Source organism: Mixophyes fleayi, chromosome 7, assembly GCF_038048845.1.
Source record: "Mixophyes fleayi isolate aMixFle1 chromosome 7, aMixFle1.hap1, whole genome shotgun sequence".
Lineage (NCBI taxonomy): Eukaryota > Metazoa > Chordata > Amphibia > Anura > Limnodynastidae > Mixophyes > Mixophyes fleayi.
The window spans coordinates 7,337,363-7,356,476 of record NC_134408.1 but is presented as its reverse complement, the minus strand read 5'-3'; the positions used below and the strand labels follow the sequence as shown (position 1 = coordinate 7,356,476).

The 19,114-nt window shown below is 40.9% G+C and overlaps 1 long non-coding RNA gene across 1 annotated transcript; it reads left to right on the top strand.

The window, feature by feature from the left end:
• Window positions 1–933: 933 nt before the first annotated feature.
• On the top strand, window positions 934–3,576 carry LOC142097204 (uncharacterized). Its single transcript, XR_012678143.1, has 2 exons — window positions 934–1,572; window positions 3,114–3,576. It is a non-coding gene; the product is annotated as an uncharacterized LOC142097204 (long non-coding RNA).
• Window positions 3,577–19,114: the final 15,538 nt, after the last annotated feature.

The following is a 19,114-nucleotide window of genomic DNA, read 5'->3' as shown; positions in this document are numbered from 1 at the left end:
AAATAAACCAATAACAGTCGACGTGACTTGTGCTTCCTTCTGCACCGCAACGCTAATGAAAATATAAACAGACGCTATTTCTATTTATAGTATAAGGGGTTTCTTGTGACTACTTGGGGGGTCTCCTATGACTATATGAGAAACCCCTTATACATAAAGGAACAAACTCACCGTGTATATATTGCTGTATAGATCCTTTGTATTCTTCCCCTGTGATGGGTCTTCACCTCCAGCAAAACAAATGTATTTCTTTACATATATTTGGTTATATCTGTTGTCATTACATTATATAAATAGTAAAATATTTATTACCTTCTTATTAACGGTCTCTTGTGATTTGTTAACGTTAATGCTATGATCAATCTAACGGTCCATGCAGGGTTGGGTCATCTTTATGACAAGTCTCAGAGGGAAATAAAATAAAGAAATATATTGGCAAGTTTTCCTCTGGCTTAATTTACAAACATATATCATGTTTCCTTAGTCTTCATTTCTTCAGGGACAGCCTTCTTCTTCTTCTGACACTGATTGGATGTCTTCCTCTTCTTCCTCTTCTCCCAGTTATCTTCTTCTTGCTCCTTCAGATCTTCTTACTTCCATAACTGGAGTGTTCAGTCCCGTTGACTTCCTCAGCAGTGGTGTTGGGGGAACCAGTCCAGAAATATTCCATTCGGGGAAAAAGAGTGAAACATTCCCCAGGGGCTCGCCGACCCCTCAACTTTTCCAAAATTGATTGCAGAGTCATTGATATTACTTGGAAATTGGCTGTTTGTGCGAGGAGAGATGAGAGGAGATTTTTACCGTAGTAACGGTAAAAATGCGCAGCCGCGATGTTCTGAGGAACAAGGCGCCTAATTGAATCCCCCCAATGTGTTTCTGCACAGCATGTCTGCAAAACTGTCACTCAAACTCTGCCTGCTTAATGGGAGAAGCTCCTCCCTCCTAGTATGGCGGCAGAGGAGTAAAAGAGAGTGTGGTGGACTTATTTAGTTATATATAAACACTCCAGTTATTTCATGTCTTTTATTCTGCTCAATACTACACAGACCTTAATCTATAGTAATGTCAAATAGTGGCTTTAAATGTTATTTACGAGACACCAGTCTGTTCCCAGCACTGAAATATAAACAATATAGTGAGATCTATTCAGCTTCTGTCGTTGGTAAGTGTTACACTTGGTCATATTTGGTGTAGTTGCTGCTGTAGTGGAGATGCTGGAGGTCTTCTACAGGAAAGATACTGTCTGGCCTGACCAGCTCTCCTCTCTATGGTGAGCGGAATTCTCATTGTTGTGTCACAGACCCCTATGATGTGGTCATCACATGGACAGGTATAAAGATCGGAGAACCAGCTGCTGCCTCACTTCATCCCAGCTCTTCATACTGAGCAGAGTGTGGCTGGGTCAGTACAGCCGGATATCACATCTCCATCGCATCTGGTGCTGGTGGACTTGGTGAGAAATGGATCGTCCTCAGCCTAATGTAGGACAAATACTGGATATATCCCAGCTAGGACTATATCTGCCATTAGTGGGACAGACTGTAGATGGCGCTGAGCTGGCCAGGAGCCAAGGTAAGTCACATTTAATACATTTGTAGAAGATGTGATTTTTTTTAATGTGTTTTAAAAAAATTTAAACCAAACATCGTATTGGTTGCTATGACAACACCACATTTTTATTGGCAGTTGCAGCATTAGTAGTTCAGCAATGGTTTTGACTTTTACCTGACCATATAGATGCAATGTGTATATCCCCAGATAGATTAACAGGGGCAGGGGTGTCAGTGTAGCCATGAGACCTTTCATTTTGAGGCGTGACATTATTATAATGAGATAAAGGGGAAGACGGGCATTTTTAGGGGCGTTCCTTCTGTATTTGTCCTTTTAAAGGGACACATTGAGCTCCCCCTCGTCTCACTACGGCGATCAAGCGTATTTCCAGATGCACTCCCCAGCAGTGTAATAAGATATTACACACACTCACTCAACACGTGTCATAAGGATAGTGCTGATGTCTGCACCAAGTGGATCATCAAGGCGTTTTGTTCTGTGCAGCGGGTGTTCTTCTTAAATGACCATACACAGCACGGTGGCTCAGTGGTTAGCACTTCTGCCTCTCAGCACTGGGGTCATGAGGTCAATTCCAGACCATGGCCTTATCTGTGAGGAGTTTGTATGTTCTCCCCGTGTTTGCGTGGGTTTCCTCCGGGTGCTCTGGTTTCCTCCCACACTCCAAAAACATACTGGTAGGTTAACTGGCTGCAATCAAATTGACCCTAGTGTCTCTCTCTCTCTCTCTGTCTCTGTCTGTGTCTGTCTCTGTGTGTGTGTGTATATTAGGGAATTTAGACTGTAAGCTCCAGTGGGGCAGGGACTGATGTGAGTGAGTTCTCTGTACAGCGCTGCGGAATTAGTACCGCTATATAAATAAATGGTAATAATAATAAATACAATCAGAATGTGTGTATTTTACCTGACAGTAACAATCTTATTTTACAAATTAGTGTAGAGGAGAGAAGGGACAAGAGGTGACATGATAGAAACATTCCAGTATATGAAGGGTATTTTTAGAGTCCGGGAAGGAAGTGCATAAGAAGCACAAGGCGATCGCTAGAACTCGAGTCGATGTACTGGAACTGGAGGAAGATGGAAACACAATATGTCCCACACCTTCCCCAGGTCATAAAAAATACAAGTATACAAAGCTGAAACACATATAAAGTAGGCATTTAAATGGGAACACTGCATCATACCTTTTGGAGGTCCAAGGGGGAGTGCAGGGGTTGTATTGACGCATTTCGCCTGTTTATGGCCTCCACTACGCAATGATGTGATTGGCACCACCGTACCGGTGGAGGTGCTGGTTCATGGTGACATTCATATCCCCCGTCACCACTGCTTGATAATGCCGATCACAGCGGAGGCTTTGCTCCCATTACAAGAAAGAGAAGCGGGATCCTGGAGGGCGGCCTATTCTCGCAGGAGTCTGGGAGGAATCTCCAAAATTCAGGGGTCTCCTGGACATCAGGAGAGTTGGCAGCATGCGTGCACGGAACAATCAATTATTTTCTGTTCTTTATTTAACCTCTTGACTCTTTCTCTCTACATATCAGGTAGAAGACAGAATAATGTTCGGAAAGTAGAGACTGTCGATCATTTTGGCACAGCACCTTCCACCATGCTAGACATCGACCACCAAAAAGTGATAGAGAACAGAGGACAACACACTCCTCCTATGTCACCTAAGTCTTCTGCGTTGTCCCCTCCTCGAACACCAGAGGGTCAAAGAACCAGCCCATCTATGGGTCTCAAACCTTTAAAAAGATTATATAATTCAAGGCATCGTATAGCATTGGCTCAGGAGAGAACCAAAAGCAAATCAGAAGGTAATCGCCATTACCAAGAAGAATACAGAACCTGGAAGATTGTGGTCACCAACCCTTACCTCAACCCGAAAACTATTTCCAATCTCCAGAGCGTTGAAAACAAGATGACAATTGAAAAGAGGACATCTGCAAAACATTCTTAGAATAATAACTCATCCCACCAATCACCAAATAAAATATTACAATCATCTTTCAGTCTAAATTATTTTTGGCAAGTCTAAACTACCTTAACACAATGTTTACTATGTACACGTTTTATTCATAGGACTTATAGATGATTTAGAGTCAAGTACTGAATAATACACCTGTAGTCCCTCCTGAAAGGGGATTTGTGAAATATTCACTGTTGGCGATGCCTAAGGACAGGGTAAGGAACCACTGGTGAGAAGTGTAGATTTTATACCACACATGCTACTTACATGCCGGTGATATATCTGGGGAAAATTGTTGTTAAATACATATGGTACAGTACACCAGCAAAATCTGCGTGGGGCTGTTGTGGTTTTCAGGGGAGCTCTGGTAATATTTTGATTGAGATTCAAGCACAAGTAAGTGATAAGATAATACCGCAAACCGTTTATAATAACAGGCTAGTCAGGGGCAAACACAGGATTTGTAGAGGGGGGTTTCCACACCGCTTGTATGGGGAGGGTTGTAGCAATTCAATATGAGCGACTCACTGGCACCTCCTGCTGGACAATCATGGCTATGACTATTCCTCTGAAGCTTTGGGGAGATTTTGGGCCTCATTCATCTTCTGTAAGTCCTTTTATGTGCCGTATCTTGTGTAAAATAGCTCAGAAATGGACCTTGCGCCAATAAACGCAATTGTGGGCAATTCATGCCCCGAACGGAAATGACATGACTGACTACGACTTGAAGGGCACGGTGGCCTAGTGGTTAGCACTTCTGCCTCACAGCACTGGGGTCATGAGTTCAATTCCCGACCATGGCCTTATCTGTGTGGAGTTTGTATGTTCTCCCCATGTTTGCGTGGGTTTCCTCCGGGTGCTCCGGTTTCCTTCCACACTCCAAAAACATACTGGTAGATTAATTGGCTGCTATCAAAATTGACCCTAGTCTCTGTCTCTCTGTCTGTGTGTATGTTAGGGAATTTAGACTGTAAGCCCCAATGGGGTAGGGACTGATGTGAGTGAGTTCACTGTACAGCGCTGCGGAATTAGCGGTCGCTATATAAATAAATGGTGATGATGATGAAGGGACGGATGAACCTACACAATGTACAGTAATGCCATACTGAGGGTGCACCAATATAGATGCGGCTGATTAAGTCCTGAGTTTCTTTTCAGTTTTTTAGCCGTATCATTTGCACCAGCTACAAGGCAGGTGTCAGTGCTGACGGATAGTGATGACTAACTTGGCATATAGTGTTTTAAGAACTAGACGTATATGTGCCACTCGCTAGCACAAACCATGTGTATGCAAGTAAGATAGACCATACAAATGCATTGTACGTACAGCACACATTAAGAACATCTTGATTTATGTATTTGCTATTAGAAAAAAATTAAATAAATGTAATTTTTTTTACAAATATTTTTTCATTAATGAATATAGTCTTAAGAGTTATGCGTTTATTTTATAAAATATTTTTTTGTCATGCTGTCTGATAGAACCTTATATTGCACATATTCATGTCCATATTCTGCTGCCTGTTCTGCCTGTCTGCATACGGCAAATAACATTTAGCCAGCGCGTACTTACACTAGAGATGCTCTGGCTCGGTTTCCCGAGAACCAAATAAACCCGAACTTAGCAGATCAGAGTACCACTTCGTGCTTTTTCGGATTTGAAAACGAGACAAAACGTCATCGTGACGTTGTCAGATCTCGTGATTTTTGTATTCCTTTTTAAGATCCAACATCACCGTGGGTGGGAGGAAGGGCAGACCCCATTTTACATTTCTGCCACTGCTGTGTACCAATGTGTCCTAGATGGGGTAGGAACTGCCGTGTGTTTGTGTCATTGCTCTGTCGCTTACCATCCAGCCAGGTCGCTGCAGTATTTGTCTGAATGTGTATGAAAACAATATTGTGACCTGTGAGGTGGTCAAAATTTACTTGAAATTACTGGAAATTAGTGTTATTGAGGTTAATAATAATAATAATAATAATGTAGGCACAAAAAAGAGCAAAATGATGTGATTTTAGCATATTTTGGGATTTTTTCTAAAAAATCCAAAACCAAAACACACGAGGGCGGTTTTGCCAAAACCAAAACACGAAGCTAATCCAGATCCAAAACCAGTTCACGGGGGTCAATGTGCATCTCTAACTTACACCCAGACTTAAATGGAAATGTATATTGAGATGAACTTGTACTTTAATATATTTGGAACTATGTTCAAGTTACGTGCTCGTTTTGTAAACACAAGTTGCGTGCAGATTATGTACAGCCCAGCCGGAGGCCTGCAGCCAATCAGCAGGACGGAGAATCCTGATGTCATAAGCCTTAACATCTATAATCATCATCATCAACATCATCATCCATTTATATCGATGCCGGGTAGCGTTGCCTGGGCAACCTCTAACAACAATAGAATACTGTGAACAAACGGTGGTGATTATGATCAGAGGGTCGGAGAGCCCATCAGACCAAATATGAACAGAAAACTATGTATCAATAATGTAAATGAATGATAACCTAAAAGTGACCTAAGAACGTGTGTATATAATGTACGTAATTAAACCAGTCTATTTACAAACCACTCGACCATCTCAGAACGGCCCAGGTACAAGTTAAATGAAAACAAACAGTAATGTTTGAACATATGGGGGGGACCGAGGTAATGAAAGCTCTATCTAAATATTAAGAGGCATGTATAAAAATTTAATAAATATATCAGAGCTTTTTAAGCAGCACTAGCCAAAATAGTGACAAAGTAGCCAAATGCCTACACCAGAATTAGAGTAACCCTGGTAACACCCCCTACGCAGGGATATATATTGTGTATGAGCTACTAATGACATCAGTGGACTATTAGGACACATAAATCAGAAATAAAAAGAAGTAACCTGTCCCTTCTAAATTAAATATATCTATTCAAATTACCACCATTAATCACAATAATTGTTATATAAAAGTGTATTATTCCAATGTAAATTATTAGCCCAAACTTAATAAAGCAATAAGAAATAGGTAAAGAATAACCAAAGTATATATACACAAACTAGACGGTCCGGAGACACTTCATGGGTAATTGAATCTTCCCCTAAGGTTGATAATTAACACCGCCACCTGGTGGTGAATCTGTGGAACAGACATTCATGACTACAAATAATGAACTGAAAAATATTGTTTGCATATGATTTTAAAGACAATGACCATTGAGTCTAATCTGTCAATTAAACCTAATGGGAGGTATGCACCCTATTTGCATATATATATATATATATATATATATATATATATATAAATATTTCTAGTTTGTATTAATATATTTTGGTGTTTTTTTTTTAACTATTTGTTATTGTTTTATTGGGTTTGGGCTAATAATTTACATTGGATTCATAAACTTTTATATAATAATTATTGTGATAAGTAATGGTAATTTGGATGGCTATATCTCAATTTAGAAGGTGCAGTTTATGCTTTTTTATTTCTGATTTGTTTATTATTATTTATCTTTTGGGATTATTGCACAATAATCCTACAGGAGGAGCATTTTTTGTCCTGTTACGACGTGAGAGTTCTTGATATAATTTGTGGATTGATATGCTGATATTTTATAGACATTATATCATTACATACAAAGGTGTAATCTTTAGTGGCTATTTGTTGGCCCCTGAGTATTATCCTTATGGATAAGAATTATATAGAGAGGTATTATAACACACCACATCATACAATTCCCTACTGGAAAAAGTAGGTCTCACCAAAAAAATGGGTTTGTCTGAAAATGATTGAATGTCAAATATAGAGGATGATGTTGAATCCTATATAATGATCTATTTTGACAAATATGGGTAATTAAATAGAGTTTTATACAATGCTATACAAAAACTTCATACACGTAGTAGTTGGCATATATTGAGATCAACAAACCACGACCATCTACTGAGTACTACTAGATGTAAGCAAATAATTGATCTTATATTGCTTTCCAAAGCGTGGATGTTTCAGGTACTTCCAGTTTCAAGGTATCTGCATGTGATGCAGTTTAAACATCTGAAACATCCTTTTCTAACCTTCATAAACATACTGTTACTTGCTTCATCTTTAATGTTTCGTCCTCTCTTATACCACGGTGAGATAGGCCTGTGTTTCCAAAAAGATAATTTAGGATAAGGCCCTGGTCGATTTAGCAATATATTGACTGTTGGTTCTGTAGGATTGAACCCATGGTAATCTTTTTAGTATTGTCCTTTTATCTTTTTTATCTAGGGTTTCAGCTTTTGGGTATTTTCAAAACCTTTGCCTTGATTTTTTTCCAAAAGCTGTTTAGAAGATCCTGGTCAGACAAACTTATTAATCATCAAAGTTATGACTACTTCAGATTCCTCCGTTGAACTTGTTATACGATGAACATGTAATAACTGTGAATATGGTAAACCTTGCTTAAGGGCAAGAGGGTGATGGCTGTTAGCTTGAAGAATAATATTTCTATCAGTGGACTTATGGTATATACTGTCTATTCACACGTACATCTAGATAATTAATTTCTTCCATTTCCCATTCATGGTTGAATTTGATGGTAGTACTGGAGGCATTTATGGAATTAAATAGCGCCATAAAATCAGGTTGCCCAGACAACGCTACCCGACGTAGACGTTGAGTCTTATAACACTAGGAGCCTCCGTCCTCCTGATTGGTTGCATGCATCCGGCTGGGCTTGGCCAGAGCTGCTGCGTATGCCGAGTGTGTCTTCGAGGGAAGCGGGACACCAGGGTACATACATGTGCAGGGTAAGTAATTTACTACACTATATAAAGCGGGCACTTTGATTATAGAGTATCATGTCCTTGAGGGAAGTTATACTTTTGTAACTGAAACGTTGGAATCTTCCAATAAACATCTATTGCTGAAAATACTGTGTAAGAAAATCCTTGAGTGCCACCTCTTACGGACTATTTTCACATGGGCAGCACGGTGGCTCAGTGGTTAGCACTTCTGCCTCACAGCACTGGGGTCATGAGTTCGATTCCCGACCATAGCCTCATTTGGGTTTCATCCAGGTGCTCCGTTTTCTCCCACACTCCAAGAACATACTGGTAGGTTAATTGGCTGCTATTGCATTGACCCTAGTCTATCTTTCTCTCTGTGTGTATGTTTGTGTGTGTATGTTAGGGAATTTAGACTATAAACTCCAATGGTGCAGGGACTGATGTGACTGAGTTCTCTGTACAGAGCTGCGGAATTAGTGACGCTATATAAATAGATGATGATGATGATGATTCTTCTACTTCCCTGCCACCCACTGCATTACTCTGGCCCCAGTCAGTCAACTATAGTGACATCTATTCGTCTGTCATTGGTAAGTGTTACACTCGGTCATATTTGGTGTAGCTGCTGCTGTAGTGGAGATGCTGGAGGTCTTCTACAGGAAAGATACTGTCTGGCCTGACCAGCTCTCCTCTCTATGGTGAGCGGAATTCTCATTGTTGTGTCACAGACCCCTATGATGTGGTCATCACATGGACAGGTATAAAGATCGGAGAACCAGCTGCGGCCTCACTTCATCCCAGCTCTTCATACTGAGCAGAGTGTGGCTGGGTCAGTACAGCCGGATATCACATCTCCATCGCATCTGGTGCTGGTGGACTTAGTGAGAAATGGATCGTCCTCAGCCTAATGTAGGACAAATACTGGATATTTCCCAGCTTGGACTATATCTACCGTCAGTGGGGCAGACTGTAGATGGCGCTGAGCTGGCCAGGAGCCAAGGTAAGTCCTTTATTGGTAGAACTGTATGACATCATCAGTGCCGCAGAGCCGAGGCAGTAACTGTTTGTGATATCACTTTCATTATCTCAGTAGATAGATATATGTGATGAGAAGCAGATGGTTTGGTGATTAGTTGGGACCATTTACAAATAATTGGCAGAGGAGGGTGATATTTTTCCAGTAAAGTGTAAAACTATGAAAACAAACGTCTTATTGGTTGCTATGATAATACCACCTTGTTTCTTTGCACTAGTTTTAGAGGTAGTAAATCAGAAACAGTTTGACTTTCACCTGTTGAAATCTGTATGTCCCCAGTTAGATTGAGCAGGACAGGGGCGTCAGTTTTTCTCACAGGTGCAATATCTGTTCTAATAAAATTACATTTAGTAAGTAACCAGTTGGATATCACTTAATTCTCTGAGTCTCATGCTGATGTCACACAGGCTGTGATGTCACACATTCTGTGATGTCACAATACACTCTAGATGCTGACATACAGATAGGGAAACAGACAATATACAGGTCTGGTTGAGGCGCACAGATCTATGTAACAAGAAGGTGACTCTCCCGGAGGGGCTGATATTTGTGCAGACAGAGGAGAGGAATCGGGGGAAGTGAGGATGTTAATAGCAGAGTATGGAGTAAGGATGCTCCTTGTTTTGTGCATCAGGCAGAAATGAGATTTCGTTTTCAGGTGTGAGATTATTATAATAAAATAAAGGGTGGAGATGGAGCATATTTAGGGGTGTTCGTTACCCTGTGAGAGTCCTTCGTCCATTTCCACTCCACAAAAGGACTTCACGTTTGCACCAGCTCAGAGCCCGGGGTGTTCCGTATTTGTCCTACTCTTTTAAAAGGACCCATTGAGCTTCTCCATGTTGCACTTCAGCAGACAAGCGTATTTCCAGACACACTCCCCAGAGGTGTAATAAGACGTTTCGCACACAATCAACACATGTAATGAAGACAGCCCTGATGTCTAAACCAAGCAGTATTTAAGGTGAAAAATAGAAAAGTAGAATGAAGAGTGTTGGTAGTAAAGTGGTTTGATATTGGATGTTCGTATAACGTTTTGCCCAGTGAGCTTCTTCAGAATGTTCCTGTGCACACTTCTAAGCTGGGAAAACGTCTAGCGAGAGCAGAGGGGTAACTATGGACCTTGAAATGCGTGGGGGGAACATGAAGGAATTTTGTTATGCACAATGGGTTCTTAAATGACCTTCAGTTAAGCATTGAAATACTAGGGGCAGTACAATTAGAATATGTGGCATTAGAAGGGACAAGAGGTGACATGATAGAAACATTCCAATATATGAAGGGTATTTACTAGAGACCAGGAAGGAAGTGTATAAGAAGCACAAGGCGATCGGTAGAACATAGAACGGCGTACTGGAACTGGAGGAAGATGGAAAGATAACACATCTCACACCTCCCCCAGCCCATAACAAAATTACATTTATACAAAGCTGAAACACAGAACAAGTAGGCATTTAAATGAGAACACTGCATCATTCTTACCTACATTTCCGACCTTCACTCAGGTAGATCCTGGAGGGAAGATACAAGGGGCAAGTGCAGGGGGATCTAGTCATCACAACCACACCCTCCTCTGTGGAATGATGGGAATCTCAACACTGCACTGGAAAGGGTGCTAATTCATGAAGACCACCTTACGATGATGTGAATCTCAGTGGAGACCTTGCCCCCTTTACAAGAAAGATGGTGATGGTAGCCTACTCTACTGGCAGACCGAGGGGACTCCCTGAAATTCTTCATGACATCTCGGGAGAGTCGGCAAGTGTACATGCATGGACCTTTATTGTCTGTTCTGTATTTAACCTCTGGACTTTTTGTCTCTACTTATCAGGTAGAAGATTTAATAATGTTCGGAAAGTAGAGATCGTCGATTACTTCTTCTCAACACCTTCCAGCGCGTCAGCCATCGACCACAACAAAGTGATAGAGAACGGAGGACAAAGTACTCCTCCTAAATCTTTTGCGTTGGTCCCTCTTCGTACACCAGATGGTCAAAGAACCAGCCCATCGATGGGTCTCAAACCTTTAAAAAGATTATGTAAGTCAAAGCATCGTATAGCATTGGCTCAGGAGAGAACCAAAAACAAAGAAGAAGGTAACTGCCACACCCAAGAAGAATACCGAACCTGGAAGATAGTTGTCACCAACCCTTACCTCAACCCAAACACTGTTTCCCATTTCCAGATGGAGGAAGGCAAAAAGACAATTGAGAAGAGGACATCTTCAAAACAATCCTAGAATAATAACTCTTCCCACCCATAACCAAATAAAATATTATACTCATCCTTCAGTCAAATTTTCTTTTTGGTAAATGACCTTAAAATATTGGTTATTATGTACCAGTTTTATTCATAGGACTTATAGATGTTTTACAGTCGAATATCGATTAATACACCCGTACGCCTTCCTGGAAGAAACAATCTGACAAATGTGCACTGTTGGGGATGTCTATGTGTAAGGACAGGGATAAGAACCACTGGTGAAAAGTATATGTTGTATACCACACATGCTAAATATATGCTGGTGATATATCTGGGACAAATTGTTTTTAAATACGTGAAGAACATTGGATACGCTTAAAGGTTTTTTTTAATGTGGCTGCATAAAAGAATGTATTGTGTGCAAGGGGGTTCCTCTATATCTCCCCTATGTCTTCCATTCCTCCCAATTTTTAATTCTCCCTTCTTATTTTCTGTACCCCTTATCCTTGTAAAAATTTCTCAATAAAAATATATTGATGGAAAAAGACTGTATTTTGAGTTGCACACATCTTAAGATATTATAATGTGTTTTGAATGTTACACACTCTTTTACCCAATTATTAATCTATCACGTCACGTCTGTGTCTGGTCGTCTATATCCTTTAAATTCTGCATTGTGCCGTCTTCCGTTACTTCCCAATATACCATCATAAATTTTATTTGCAAACAACAAGGTTTCTAGAAAAGGAATAAACACTTTTGGTAACAATCAGAACCGAAATGAAAGGACCTGGGCAGATCGTTTGCCCCTTAGGTCCCAGTTCATATGGTCATGGTCTTGATGGTCTTGGCACATTGTTCATTCATTGCACACTGCAGTCTGAGACCAGCATGTGCTTAAAGAGGTCCCAACCGGCCGGCATAAGTGGTGGTAATCATTAAAACGATGACTGGATCGCTGATACCAGATACGCCGACAGGAATACACCAAAGGTGTATTTTCCGGCACACTGGTAATGCTGACAGCTGGAAATGGTGACCAGAAACCTTGCCGACGAATTAAGAAGCCGTCAGGTACCGATGATGTCAGTTTTAAGCTGCACATTATGTTTGCTGTTCTTAACCTGCTATTTTAAGGAGGTGCGACCTGTACAATGTTATTTAGAAAGCCTAATACATTGTACAGGTCGCGTCTCCTTAAAATACAAGGTATCGGCGAGCCGCTCATTGTAAAAAGATACCCCACCTGGCATAAGTCCCTCAATGTTCTGACATGTCCTAGGACGTCAGTCGGCCTCATCCACCAGCCTCAACTGCTCCATGACGTAACCTGGTCCATAATCATCATTACCTCCAGTTTCGGACTGGGGCATGAGAAACCCACAGGGGGAATGCAATGATAGGGATCCCCCAAAACAATGCACCACTGAAGGTGTGTGGCCAGCCACCAGGGGGGTGTAGCCAGCCACCAGAGAGCTGTGGACAGCCACTAGAGAGGCCACTAGAGAGGTGTGGACAGCCACCAGAGAGGTGTGGACAGCCACTAGAGAGGCCACTAGAGAGGTGTGGACAGCCACTAGAGAGGCCACTAGAGAGGTGTGGACAGCCACTAGAGAGGTGTGGACAGCCACTAGAGAGGTGTGGACAGCCACCAGAGAGGTATGGCCAGCCACCAGAGAGCTGTGGACAGCCACTAGAGAGGCCACTAGAGAGGTGTGGACAGCCACCAGAGAGGTGTGGACAGCCACTAGAGAGGTGTGGCCAGCCACTAGAGAGGTGTGGACAGCCACTAGAGAGGTGTGGACAGCCACTAGAGAGGTGTGGACAGCCACTAGAGAGGTGTGGACAGCCACCAGAGAGGTGTGGACAGCCACTAGAGAGGTGTGGACAGCCACCAGAGAGGTGTGGACAGCCACTAGAGAGGTGTGGACAGCCACCAGAGAGGTGTGGACAGCCACTAGAGAGGTGTGGACAGCCACCAGAGAGGTGTGGACAGCCACTAGAGAGGCCACTAGAGAGGTGTGGACAGCCACCAGAGAGGTGTGGACAGCCACTAGAGAGGTGTGGACAGCCACCAGAGAGCTGTGGCTAGCCACTAGAGAGGTGTGGACAGCCACTAGAGAGGCCACTAGAGAGGTGTGGACAGCCACTAGAGAGGCCACCAGAGAGGTGTGGACAGCCACTAGAGAGGCCACCAGAGAGGTGTGGACAGCCACTAGAGAGGCCACTAGAGAGGTGTGGACAGCCACTAGAGAGGTGTGGCCAGCCACTAGAGAGGTGTGGACAGCCACTAGAGAGGTGTGGACAGCCACCAGTGAGGTGTGGCCAGCCACTAGAGAGGTGTGGACAGCCACTAGAGAGGTGTGGACAGCCACCAGAGAGGCCACTAGAGGGTGTGAAAGCAAAAAAGAATAACTGCCCCGGTAACCTAACAGTGATTCTGAGGACAAAGCAGACAATCACCTATAATCGGGTTGTCCCTTCGAATCTTTCTTATAACATACGGAGAAACTTAGCTGCAAAATTATACTGACTGCTTCTTACAGACTCCTATTGTCTGATAAATGTACAGTTCAATATATAACAAAACAGCAGTTGAAGATTTGCTTAAACATTTGTTGTATGTACACTGTATATTCAGCCACAAAGTATCAGTCAGCCTTAAAGGGCCTCAGGCAGGAGTGGTGCAGTTTGGGCCCCTCTCCTCTAAGGTACAGGGCGGGAACCTCGGACAGGGGGGCTCACTGGGGATTTCTCCAGGCAGTCCGACCCTGATTACCACCCCTGCCTACATTGTTACTAATGAAGAATAAGCTTTATTGCTCTTTTATTTCCATTTTGTCTTATTCCGCAGTAAGAATTCCTAAATAACTCCAAGTTTATTCTATGATGTAACAAATTAAAAAGAAGTGAATTCTTATCATTTATGAATCTTTAAAGGGAAACATTTTAAAAATGAGCTAAATTAGCCAGGTGTTGTTTCCCAGCAGCTACAAACAATGATCTAAACATCAAAAAGGACAATGAAACATAATCAAATGGTAGCACTAATGAGTTAATCAGGCTGCTTGATACAGATATAATAAAAATATCCTGATAGATTAAGCAACATAATAAAAACTATAAACAACATCAAAATACGAATAATATTAAAATAACAATATAAAAGCTTATAGTTTCTTAAGCAGGAATCCAACAGAAGTAAAACAAATTTATCCCACAACGCACATATGTAACATGTATTCTGTAAATGGATTAATCAAAAATAATGTACAAGATAATTTTGCATATTTAACCAGGTCTCGTGACTCCTTTAATAAATGCTATGTTGTGATGGGAACTCACAGTCTCCATCTAACTAATAATACGTTTAAAAATAGACATTCAAATGAAGTACCTTATATAAGATTCACAGACAATCTGTCAGTAAAATAATCCTTGTAGAGATTCCTATATCCCTCAAAGCAACTTGATTACAGGTAATCTCCCTTATACTTCCTCACTTAGAGGGTAATAAGAAACGTTCATAAGTAGAAAAATTCAGCAAACTGCATGCAAAGAAAAAATGTTGAAGTACACAAGTTCTGGCATACACACCATACTAGCTTCCTGATGAAGCCCTAAATGTGGGGTGAAACGCGTAGAAAAGGCTATACCACATGTACACACGTATGGGACCTTAAAGACACAGCTACGAGGACCATTACCATCCAGTGGATGTAACATACACAGTTACAAGGTTTTGTATCACCTCGTTCCTACTGAACTGCTCGAGAACGGAAGAGAGTGTATGCGTTCCAAGCCGAAACTGAAAGTTCGGCTTTTGGAACACATCTTGAGTTCCAGAGAAAGGAAGCCCTCTACACTTTGGTCGGATGCCAGGGCTTATGCATGTATTGGAGATGTGACTAGATGCTTAATCTACCGGCACCTGTAAGCGATCCTGCACTGCAAAATGAATATAAAGAACTTGTGTACAGCGTGAGTATCATCACATGGCACATGATGTAGTGAGCAGAGAGGCTTTGGAACGGCCCTCTGAACTCTGCCTGCACTTTTTCTCCCACCTCTGCCATCACATGGCTTTTTGAGAACCGAGAACCTGTGTCTGTGTTTCAGGCTGACTATTCCTGCGTCTGGCAGCCATTTTTGTTTACCAACTGGAGAGCTTTTAAAAAGGAGATATTGATTTGTAGGAGGATATCTAAGAAATATGACTCTAAAATGCCTGCTTAAAGGTACTCAACTTGCTATTTTTAAAAAATATATGTGGGGTTACTGCTCTAATGTCAATGTATTCACCAGCAATAACAAAGTAATAAGTTGGGATATTTGCTTGAGGCGTTTCTGCGCTTGTGACTTATGAGATATGTTGTAAAATTAAGCCAGACAATTCCATTGATACTTCTGAATACCACCTGTCCAGGGCACTCACACAAGACGACTCCCTTCTTAGCATGTGGCGTTATACAGACTTTGCTGTTGTTCCAGATTGGATGTATTTGCCTTACTTTGTGAACAATAAGTAAGCAGTCAGCACTGAATCATTACATAGTTCAACAAAACAAAATGTTTTTTAGTTGTTATGGATATGTGAACGAATTTAGGGTATTTTTCAGGTGCTGAATGAAAATAAAAGTATTTTTTTCGAATTGGCTCCAGTTCTTGAGATCATGGATACCCTCCATTAATAGGGAACTTAGCCTTAACACGTGCGAATATTGTATGTGTTTATTCCGCAATCATTCTCGAATATCCCCCCCACCATATATAAGTGATCGGTCGCCCAACCAGCGGTCAGTTGGCAGTTGAGTGGTTTGCGTTATCTGTTGTGTTTTCTTGTTTCTCGTCCGTGTAATATATTGGTATAAAGGGAATTAGTGTAAATAAGTCAAGTTGTATACGGGGTGGTTGTAGTGATAATTTGTATAGAGTATTTCAAGTAAGAATAAAGTAAATTACCGATAAAACTGTTTTATCTACAACGCCCACGTTACAATATCATATTAAATCAACTTTATTTTTATTGGTGTTAATTTTTCCCCAGAGAAATACGAGTTCTTCACGAAGAGGCTGCTTAAACAATCCTAATGCATTCTGCTACATTTGTGATGGATACTCTGCCGAAACAACGAAAAAATATCACAGACTTTGTAAAGCTTATCTTGTGTATTATGTCTTACTATGTTTTTCTTTTATTGTATTGAATAAAATGCCATTATGTATTTCATGTGTTTACTTTTGTATGATTTGAGACAATTTCAATGTGATTTGTAAGTAGGCTCTGCCGTATCATTAAATGTTTTCCAACCTCCGTCCACCTTAGCGCCACCACTTTCATTGCATTAAACTTTTCTGTTTTTACCTTGTTTTAGGGCTAGATTTACTAAGCTGCGGGTTTGAAAAAGTGGGGATGTTGCCTATAGCAACCAATCAGATTCTATCTGTCATTTATTTAGTGCACTCTACAAAATGACAGCTAGAATCTGATTGGTTGCTATAGGCAACATCCCCACTTTTTCAAACCCGCAGCTTAGTAAATCTAGCCCATAGTCTCATTTATGGCTTCCATTAATCAGGAGAGGAAACATCTGGGCTCTTCTTATTACGTGTGTTCTTTCTTTTTACATTAGACAAAGTAAGTGGAAATGGAAGGTTAGAAATGCGTCACATGAAATGTTTTGGATGGGATCGGTTATCTGTCATCTTAGAGCTGCTGTATTGCGCTATGGAAATGACTGTGCGCTCTCCCCACCTCCCGTCTCCACCTCTAGAAATACACCCCCCTTATCTCATTTCAATAATCTCACTGCGCAAGTTAAAATCTTGTTTTCGTCTTGCTCTGGAAAACCATGTTCACTGCTACTCCATATCTAGAAATGCCCTCACTCTTCCCGCTTTCTCCCAGCGGCTGGAGCAGTCCGCTGCTCCTTCTCTGCAAATCCATGCGCTTTGGAAGAAATCTGGCTGCACGTGGGAGAATTGCCACAGACGTTATGGGGGGTATTCAATTGTCCACGGGTTCGAGCGCGGAAAAACTAATACCGTTAATACGGTAATCTCTCGCTGGATTTCAGCTTGCAGCTCCCTGAGCTGCGAGCGGAAATCCAGCGAGTAAATTACCGTATTAATGGTTTTTCCACGCAGGATTACCGTTATTACGGTAATTTTCGAATTTCGGCAATCCCGCGGACAATTGAATATGCCCTTATGTGTATCATGAATGGGACCCATTTTTTTAAAGAAAAAAAGCAGATATTGACCCTGTCTGCAGTTTATTCAAGTGCTCCATTCAGGTAGCTGCACTGAAGGGTTCAAATACCCCCACAGATGACCGACAGCTATTTAGCAGACAGTAGTGAAGAAGCAGCAGGTGGAAGTAGTGGTCTCAAAATATCTAAAATTGTGATAAGCAGGTGAGAATCATGGTTTATCTTGTGGGAAGATCACAATATTGGATACTATATAGCAATGTAGTGTGATGTCTATTATAATGTAGTCTGGAGAATAATGTCAATCTGCCTCTGATGTCTAACTACCTACTGATACATATGAAACATGAATGACGTTATGTTATTCTGTAGTTCATACTTTGTATCTAATGCACCAAAGATAGATACTTTGTTGACAGCCCGGCTTTCAAATAAAAAGAAACAGTCTGAATAATGTTAGTCAGTTTTGAAGCCTGTAATGTAAATTTCAGTATAAAATAAATACTACAGAAGTGTGGATTATAAATAGCTGCTGCTGCTGATGGATTAGACTTATATTGACATAGATATTGTTACCACAATAAGTGTCACCACAAGCGCACAAGTGAATAATTAAAAAGTTTCCTTTATTGTTAGAGAAACACCTATATTAGTGACACAAACGTATATACTGACTGAAATATGTAACTCAATTGAGGGGAATTTAATTAATTGTTTTGGACTGAGAAACTCATTTTATCTAGTTTGTAATATATGAAGCCACCAGCAGAGGGAGCTCCAACTCCAAACAGAAAGAGCGAAAGTGAAAGTTCCTCAGTTGTCATTATTCTCTTTCAAATATAAATAAAAACAGAAAAAACTGTCAGCGCTCAAATATCATGGATAGTTGAAATATTCAGATAAACAGCGCTAAATTGTACCCGGGGATCTCTTGAAAAATATTCATCATATGGATCAAGAATAAACAATAAGAAAATAAAATAAAATTGATGAAGTATGTTACATTTATATTGAAACAAAAATGTCCAAGTAGCACAATAACCATCTATATTCAGTTCATCATATATAATCCCTTCAATGCTGGCTATGCAACAAATGTTCACTCATGGGACAAAAGTAGTTGTGACGTCCACCTCACCGTCACCTCCGTATAAAAAAGTAAGAAATCAATTCCTACCAGAGGATGCTAGATAATGAGCATGTAGCAGGTTCTTTATCGCTCTTCTCCGTTTCCTCTTGAATAAAAATATCTTGCTAGTATATGTTTCCTTCCTCGTGGTGTCTTTCAAACATTAGAATCATGGAAACAAAAAATAATATAGATCTAGCGTGATATAGTTTAAAAGGAACGGTTTTATTTATGTCCCCTGAAACA